Here is a 7,500-nt window from a genome sequence, read left to right as displayed (position 1 = left end):
CTGGAGCTCCCGACCTCGGGAGGACAGACGTGAGCCACCGCGTTCAGCGTACAGTGCCATTTCTCAGAAATCACTCAAGGGGAACACACACTTCTAGGTGATGTGTAGAGATTTTATCGATGTACTTACTTACTTATTTCTTTATGTATGTATTTACTTTTTGCGTGGGGAGGTGGGGGGGACGGAGTTTCGCTCTCGCCGCCCAGGCTAGAGTGCAACGGCATAGGGGACTCAAGGAGTCCACCTATGGGAGAGAGGACACGTCATTCTGAGCGTCAGGGCCGCAGCGAAAGGTGGCAGGGCCCACGCTTTGAAAGGCTGAAATCCCGGCGGCTCAGGCCTGTCGTCCCAGCACTTCGGGAGGCCCGGGAAGGCGGATCCTTTGAGGTCAGGGGTTCGATACCAGCGTGGCCAACACGGAGAAACCCCGCGTCTACAAAAAATAGAAATATCAGCCGGCCGTGGCGGTGCGCGCCTGTAATCCCAGCTACCGAAGAAGAATCACTGGAAGCCGGGAAGCAGAGGTTTCAGTGAGCCGAGAGAGCGCCACTGCACCGCAGCCTCGGTGACCGAGCGAGAGAGACTCAGTCCGAAAAAAAGAAAAGAAGAAAAAAAAAAAAAGAACAGGCCCAAATGCTGCACTGTCAGTGAACGTTAGTGTTTCGGGTGTTTCGTTTTATCTCTGTCTCTCTCTCTCTCTCTCTCTGTCTCTCTCTCTCAATCTCTCAATCCCTCTCTCTCTCTCTCTCTCTCTCTCTCTCTCTCTCTCTCTCTCTCTCCTCTCTCCTCTCTCCTCTCTCCTCTCTCCTCCTCTCCTCCTCTCCTCCTCTCCTCCTCTCCTCCTCTCCTCCTCTCCCCTCTCCCCTCTAACTTTTATTTCTTGTTCGAAGACACATGTGCAAGAGTGTTATGTCATAGGTAAACTTAAACTTGTGACGGGGTGGGGGGGGGGGGGTTCAGTGTTCAGTGTGCAGATGATTTCATCACCCGGATACTCAGCGCCGTGTCCGGTAGTTTTCGTGTTTTGTTTTTTTCCCGAAGCTGTCTCTCCTTCCACCCCTCCTCCCTGAAGTAGGCTCCCGCGTCTCCGGTCCCCCTCGTTCTGCCCACGCAAGAACTCTCATCTATGAGTTCCCAGTTGTAGATGAGAACAGGCGGTATTTAGCCGACGGTTGTTTTCATCTTCGGTGGTGGTGGTGGTGAAAGAGGCATGACACTAAATGGACCCTTAGGACGCTCCCCTCCGTCCCCACCCCGCACCCCCACCCCCCCACACCCCCTCATTCCCGCACCCCCTCCTCCAACGCAAGAAAGGAAGAAAGACAGAAATGAAAGTAAGAGGTGAGCCTGCAAGGTGGCGGAGGCTGGGGATCTCAAAGGGTGAGCAAGCGATGGGGGCCCGGGGATGTCTCGGCCGAGGTATCCAAAATAGGGGACCCACTTTCCAGCCCCAGCACACCCAGGAATCCTCAGCCGCAGCCAGCCTCTGGGTGGGGTTGCGCCTGTCAAAGCTTCTAAATGGAGAGAAGCCCAAGGCTATGGAAGGCATCAGCTCCAACTCCAGGAAGGGAATAGGGCTCTGTGCATATGAATGGGGCTTCAGAAGGCGGTGCCGCGGCTTCCAAAGCGATGCGCCTCGCCTCTCCTCGCCCAGAGCGAGACTCCGTCTGAAAAGAAATACACAAATAAATACTAAAAGAATTCATCCATCCATAAATAAGAAAGAAAGAAAGAAAGAAAGAAAGAAAGAAAGAAAGAAAGAAAGAAAGAAAGAAGAAAGAAAGAATCAGTCCAGCGGTCGTGGTGGTGAATCACTCCCCGGAGTCCAGGCGCAGTGGCTCACGCCCGTCACGCCAGCACTCTGAGACGCCGGGTCAGGAGGGTGGCAACAAAACGAGGAGACCCCGTCCGTGGAAAAACATTGAAAAATGAAGGCCGGGCGCGGTGGCTCACGCCCGTCATCCCAGCACTTCGGGAGGCCGGGAAGGGCGGATCGATCACCCGAGGTCGGGAGTTCGAGTCCAGCCCGAGCCACACGGAGAAGCCCCGCCTCCACTAAAAATACCACATCAGCCAGACGTGGCGGCGCCCGCCCGCCATCCCAGCTACTCGGGAGGCCGACGCGGGAGACTCGCTCGAACCCGGGAGGCAGAGGTTGTGGCAAGCCAAGATCGCGCCACCGCACCGCAGTCTAGGCAACCAGAGCGAAACTCTGTCTCGGGGTGGGGGGGAAAAAAAAAACGGTCCGGGGACAGTGGCGCGTGCCCGTGGTCCCGGGTACCGTACTCTGGAGGCTGAGGCGGAAGGATCGCTCGAGTGCAGGAACGTCCACGCTGCAGTGAGTGAGCTACGACGGCACCACTGCCGGGGTGACAGAGTGAGATGCCGTCTCTAAATCAATCAGTCCATCAGATCACCGGGAGGCGCTCCCCGTGTCTCACTCTCAAAGGGTGTCTCTTTAGGCCAAGCACGCACGGTGCCTCACAGCAGTCATCCCAGCACTTTGGGAGGCTGAGGCGGGAGGAAAGAAGGAAGGGAGGAAGGGAGTAAGGGAGGAAAGAAGAAAGGCAGGAAGGCAGTAAGGCATGAAAGAAAGAGGGGAAGAAGGAAAGGAAAAAGAAGAAAGAAAGAAAGAAGAAAAGAGAAGAAAAAAGAAGAAAAGAGAAGGGAAGAAAAGAAAGGAAAACGGGGAGGGGGCCTATGTCCTCGACCGGTGACCGCCCAGGATACAGCGGGTCACGGCCGACCGACCGAAGCCTCGACCCGCGGGGCCTCAAGCGATCTTCTCATCGCAGCCTCTCAGCCGCGACGACAGGCGGCCATCACCAGGCACAAGTCACCTTCTAATAATATTACGATTCTATCGAGACAGGGTCTCGCTGCGTCATCCAGGCCGGATCGCCGTGGCACGATCTCAGCTCATCGCAACCTCGGCCTCCCCGGTCGGAGCCACTCGCCCGCCCCAGTCTCCCGAGCAGTCGTGATCCCAAGCCCAGGCCACCAGGCCCGGCTCACCGTTCTATTTTTCAGAGAGACGGGGTTTCGCCGCGTCGGCCAGCGCGGTCGGTCTGGAACTCCCGGCCTGAAGCGATCCAGCCGCCTCGGCCTCCCAAAGTGCCGGAGTGACAGGCGTGAGCTACCGTGCCCGGCCCAGACCGTCTCGTTCATACATCATAGAGAAGGGGTTTCGTCAGCCGACGGGTGGAGGGCGGGGTGGGTTTCACTCAGCCTGCGTACCGGGGAAAGGGTAAGTGAGTGTGCTTTGTGAACTAGACACGGAAATCGTGTGTGTGTGTGTGTGACAGAGAGAGAGAGAGAGAGAGAGAGAGAGAGAGAGAGAGAGAGAGAGACCGACGAATCCCACCATGAGGACCCGGAAACGGTGTCCGATTTGGGTCCCCGTGTAGTCACCTGTCTGTGTGTAGGTGACTGAGGATTCCACAAATGAAGGTCAGCAGTATCTATGGAGCTGTTTCTCCCTCTCATGCGTCTCATCCGTGTGGTGGAGAAAGGGGAGAAAAGTGGTCGTGACGGGAAGTCGTCTTCACGCCCGAGGAAGCCGAAGGCAGGCCGAGGGGAAGGAGGGCATCCCACGTGACAGCTCCACCCCCGCGCACCCTTTCCAACGCCGGGGCCGCCGGTCCACCCTGTACGACAACCCACCCCCAAGAACAGCACGGTCCGGAGCGGTCCAGTCTCATCCCATCCGGCCAACCCAGGGCATCCGGCGGAAGTGTTCGCCGGAGGGTCGGAAAGCAGCGTCCACGCGGTTCCCCCGGGGTCTCCCGGCAAAGGCCAGCCGGGGGAGGGTAGCGGGACGTGACGGGGGCTGGGGGCACGCGCCTCAGAGCTCCCCGGAAGGCGGCAGGTAGCCGGCGGGGGACGCCGAGCCAGAGACGTCCGGCGGGATCTAGATCCGGAAGCCGCGTCGGTCCTCTCCCACAGCTCTCCTACGGAAAACGCCACGGCGGCGGCGGCGGGAGCCTCGGCCGGGGGAGAAGCGGGGACAAGGGGGAGAGGGAAGGAGGCCCTCGGGAGGATTCAGCCACGAAAACCCACTCAGCCAAGCTCCCTCCGTCTCTCGGGGTCCAAGGGACACCCCGGGAGACGGCAAGAGACACGTTCACTCCGTGCTTTTCACCTCCGTCTTTATTTTTTTCATCTTTTCCATTTTACAAGAGGTGCGCATCTCAACAACCAGACGGTGGGTGTGAGGGGAGAAGCGTCAAGGGCAGGAGTTGGAGACCAGCGTGAGCAACTGAGCAACACAAGTAGGAGAGCCCAGCTGAAAGAGATGAAAAAGGAGGAGGAGGAGGAGGACGAGGACGAGGACGAGGAGGACGAGGAGGACAGGGGGAGTGGGTGGGGGGAGGAGAAGGAAAGAAAAGAAAAGAAAAAAAGAAAAAGAAAAGCAACCACCAAGAAAGTTAAAATCATCCAACGGTCGGAAGCTCAAGACCAGGCTGACCAAGACGGAGAAACCCCATCTGTACTAAAAATATAAAAGTCAGCCGGGCACGATGGCGCTTCCCCGTCATTCCAGCTCCTCAGGAAGGCCAAGGCAGGAGGATCACTCGAACCCGGGAGGCGGAGGTCGCAGCGAGCCGAGATCACGCCATCGTAGTCCACCCTGGGCGACAAGAGTGAAACTCCGTCTGGAGGGGGAGGGGGAGGGGGAGGGGGAGGGGGAGGGGGAGGGGGAGGGGGAGGGGGAGGGATCGGTGAGACGCGTCTCAAAATTTTATCTGTTCGCATTCCGCGTGCGTAAAACGGAAAGAACCGACCCACGAGAAATACGACCAGAGCGTACCGTGCCCACGCGTGTCATCCCAGCACTCCGGGAGGCCGACGTGGAAGGATGGCCGGAGCGTAGACGTTTGAGATCACCTCGACGTGTGAGACGACACCTGCAATAATAATAATCATAGAAGTTTAAAAAGCGATCACGTGTGCCCAGAGCGTGGACAACAAAGCGAGAGCACACCCGTACTAAAAAGAAGACGATTGACAGACAGACAGGCAAGCAGGCAGGCAGGCAGGCAGGCAGGGAACTATAGAATCAGCCAGGTGCAGCGTCTCACGCCTGTCACAGCAGCAGCGCGGGCGGCCGAGGCAGGCAGGCGGATCGCTCGAGAACAGGAGTCCGAGACCAGCCCGGGCCACACGACAGAACCCCAGACCCCATCTCACTCACATCCACACATACACAGATACCTGCCTCCCTACCTACGGAAAACGTGAGACATGAGAAAGAACATCAAAGTCACCCGGTGTGGTGGTGCACACCCGTAGTCCCAGGGAACGGGGACGGGAGGGATGAGACGCGGGACGGCCGCTCGGTCGGACGGTCGGTCGAAATCGTCGAGGCTGGGGTGATCCCGGGCGACAGAGGCAGAGGAAGACCCCGCCGGGAAGGCAGGGAAGGAAGGAAACCAATGAAACAAGCAAGCAAACGATGAACATCACAATGACCTAGAATAACCCACGAGAATAAAGAAGCAAATAAGAGGGTACGAATAAAGCTAAAAGGTAAGGTAATGAAGCTGACAATCCACCGTTTTCTCTCCAGCCCAGCCCAGCCCAGGTGGAGTGGAGGCGCGCGATCACAGCCCACGTTCGCCTCTGCCTCCCGGGCTTAAGAGATCCCTGTAGTCCCATCCCAGCTACTTGGGAGCCTGAGGTCACCAGAGCCCAGAGTGAGAAGATCAGGCAGGCCCCAAAAGAAAAGAAAATAAATACACGAACATTGTTAATCCATAATAAACGAAGGATATACATATACAGGTCTATGTAAATGACATGGGTTTTTACGTCATACACGTTCATCCATTAAAATTAACATCTATCCTATACACATGTATGAATGATGGAAATGTCTAGTTTCATCACTAGATATTTTCGTCGGTGTAGGTACGTGTCCGTGTGTCCATATCTACGTATCTATCTATCTAGATAGATATACGTATGCTCACACACAGCAGCGTGCAGAAAAGAAGATTGAAAACAAGAAGGAATCGGCCGGGCGCGGTGGCCGACACCCGTACTCCCGGCACGCTTTGGGAGGCCGAGGCGGGGGAGGGGGAGGGGTGGGGGGAATCGCTAGGTCAGGAGTTCGAGACCAGCCCCCCGGCCAATATGGTGAAGTTCCGTCTTCGCTCAAAATACAAAAACTGCTGTTCTCTTGAGAGCCCTGGAGGCAGCGGCGGCGCCGAGCCGAGGAGGCACCACCGCGCTCCAGCTCCAGCCTGGGCGACAGAGCGAGATTCCGTCTCCAGAAAGAAGGAAGAAGGAAAGAATGGGGGCGGCGGGGGAAACACACACACACACACACACACAGACACACACACACACACACACACACACACACACACACACACACACGACCAAAAAAAAACAAGAGGGAGTATTACTGGCCGACGGCAACAGCGACTCCCTCCCTCTTAAAAGTCCCGCGGACGCAAACTCCAAATGGGGCAGAGAAAAATGTAGGAGAGGGAGTTCCGCGTGGTCCCAGCTCCACCGAAGGCCGAGGCCGGTGAAGGGCACCCGCGCGTGAACGGGGATCGGCGCCCTCGCAGCGATCCACCGCAGCCCGCGGAGGGAACGGCCAGCGGCCGGCCTGCCGGTCGACCCGGGACACGGCGGGCCGCCTGCCGAGTCCGGGGCTCGCGGGCGGCCGCCGATCGACCCCGGAGGTCCGAAACAGGAGCGGCCGCCAGCCGAGGTCGCCCGTGTGTGGGGACGCCCCGGGCCTCGCCGCCGCCCGCTTCCCGCCACCCTCGGAGGAAAGAGGGGGAAGGACGCGCGAGGGCCGGGACCCCGGGTGGGCGACCCCCTGGCCCGGGCGGCCACCCCCGGGACGGGGGCCGGCGGGCCACGGACCCGGCTCGGCGCGGCCGCCTCCGCGGCTCCCACCCACGCTCCCCGAGCTCCGTCCCATCCCGGAGCGGACGAGCCGCCCCGGCGGGGAACGGGGAGGAGGCGGGAGCCGAAGAAGCGGGGCGCGCCGACCGGGGACGCGCGCCCGCCCCCCCACAGCCCCGCCCCGCCCCGCCCCGCCCCGCCCGTGGTCGGCGGGGAGGGAGGAAGACGAACGGACGGACGGACGGCGCCGGACGCGCACGCCCCGCCGGGCCCCGAGACCAGGCAGGCCCAAAAAGAAAAGAAAAGAAAGGAAAATCGTTAATAAATAAGAAACAAACGAAAGAAGGAAGGAAGGAAGGAAGGAAATACATATACAGGTCTATGTAAATGAAATGGGATTTTATGTCATACATGTTCATACATGCACATCTATAATATAAGCATGTCTTAATTATGGAAATATATAGTTTTATCAGTAGATATTTTTGTCGGTGTATGTATATATGTATGTATGTACATATCTGTCTCTATCTACATCTATAGGTATAGATATCTCTCTCTCTCTCTATATAGATATATCTTATACCTATAGACACATATACGTATGTTCACACACCGCAGCGTGCAGAAAAGATT

The sequence above is a fragment of the Pongo abelii genome, chromosome 13, assembly GCF_028885655.2.
Source record: "Pongo abelii isolate AG06213 chromosome 13, NHGRI_mPonAbe1-v2.0_pri, whole genome shotgun sequence".
NCBI classification, from domain to species: domain Eukaryota; kingdom Metazoa; phylum Chordata; class Mammalia; order Primates; family Hominidae; genus Pongo; species Pongo abelii.
Note: the sequence above shows the minus strand (reverse complement) of the source record.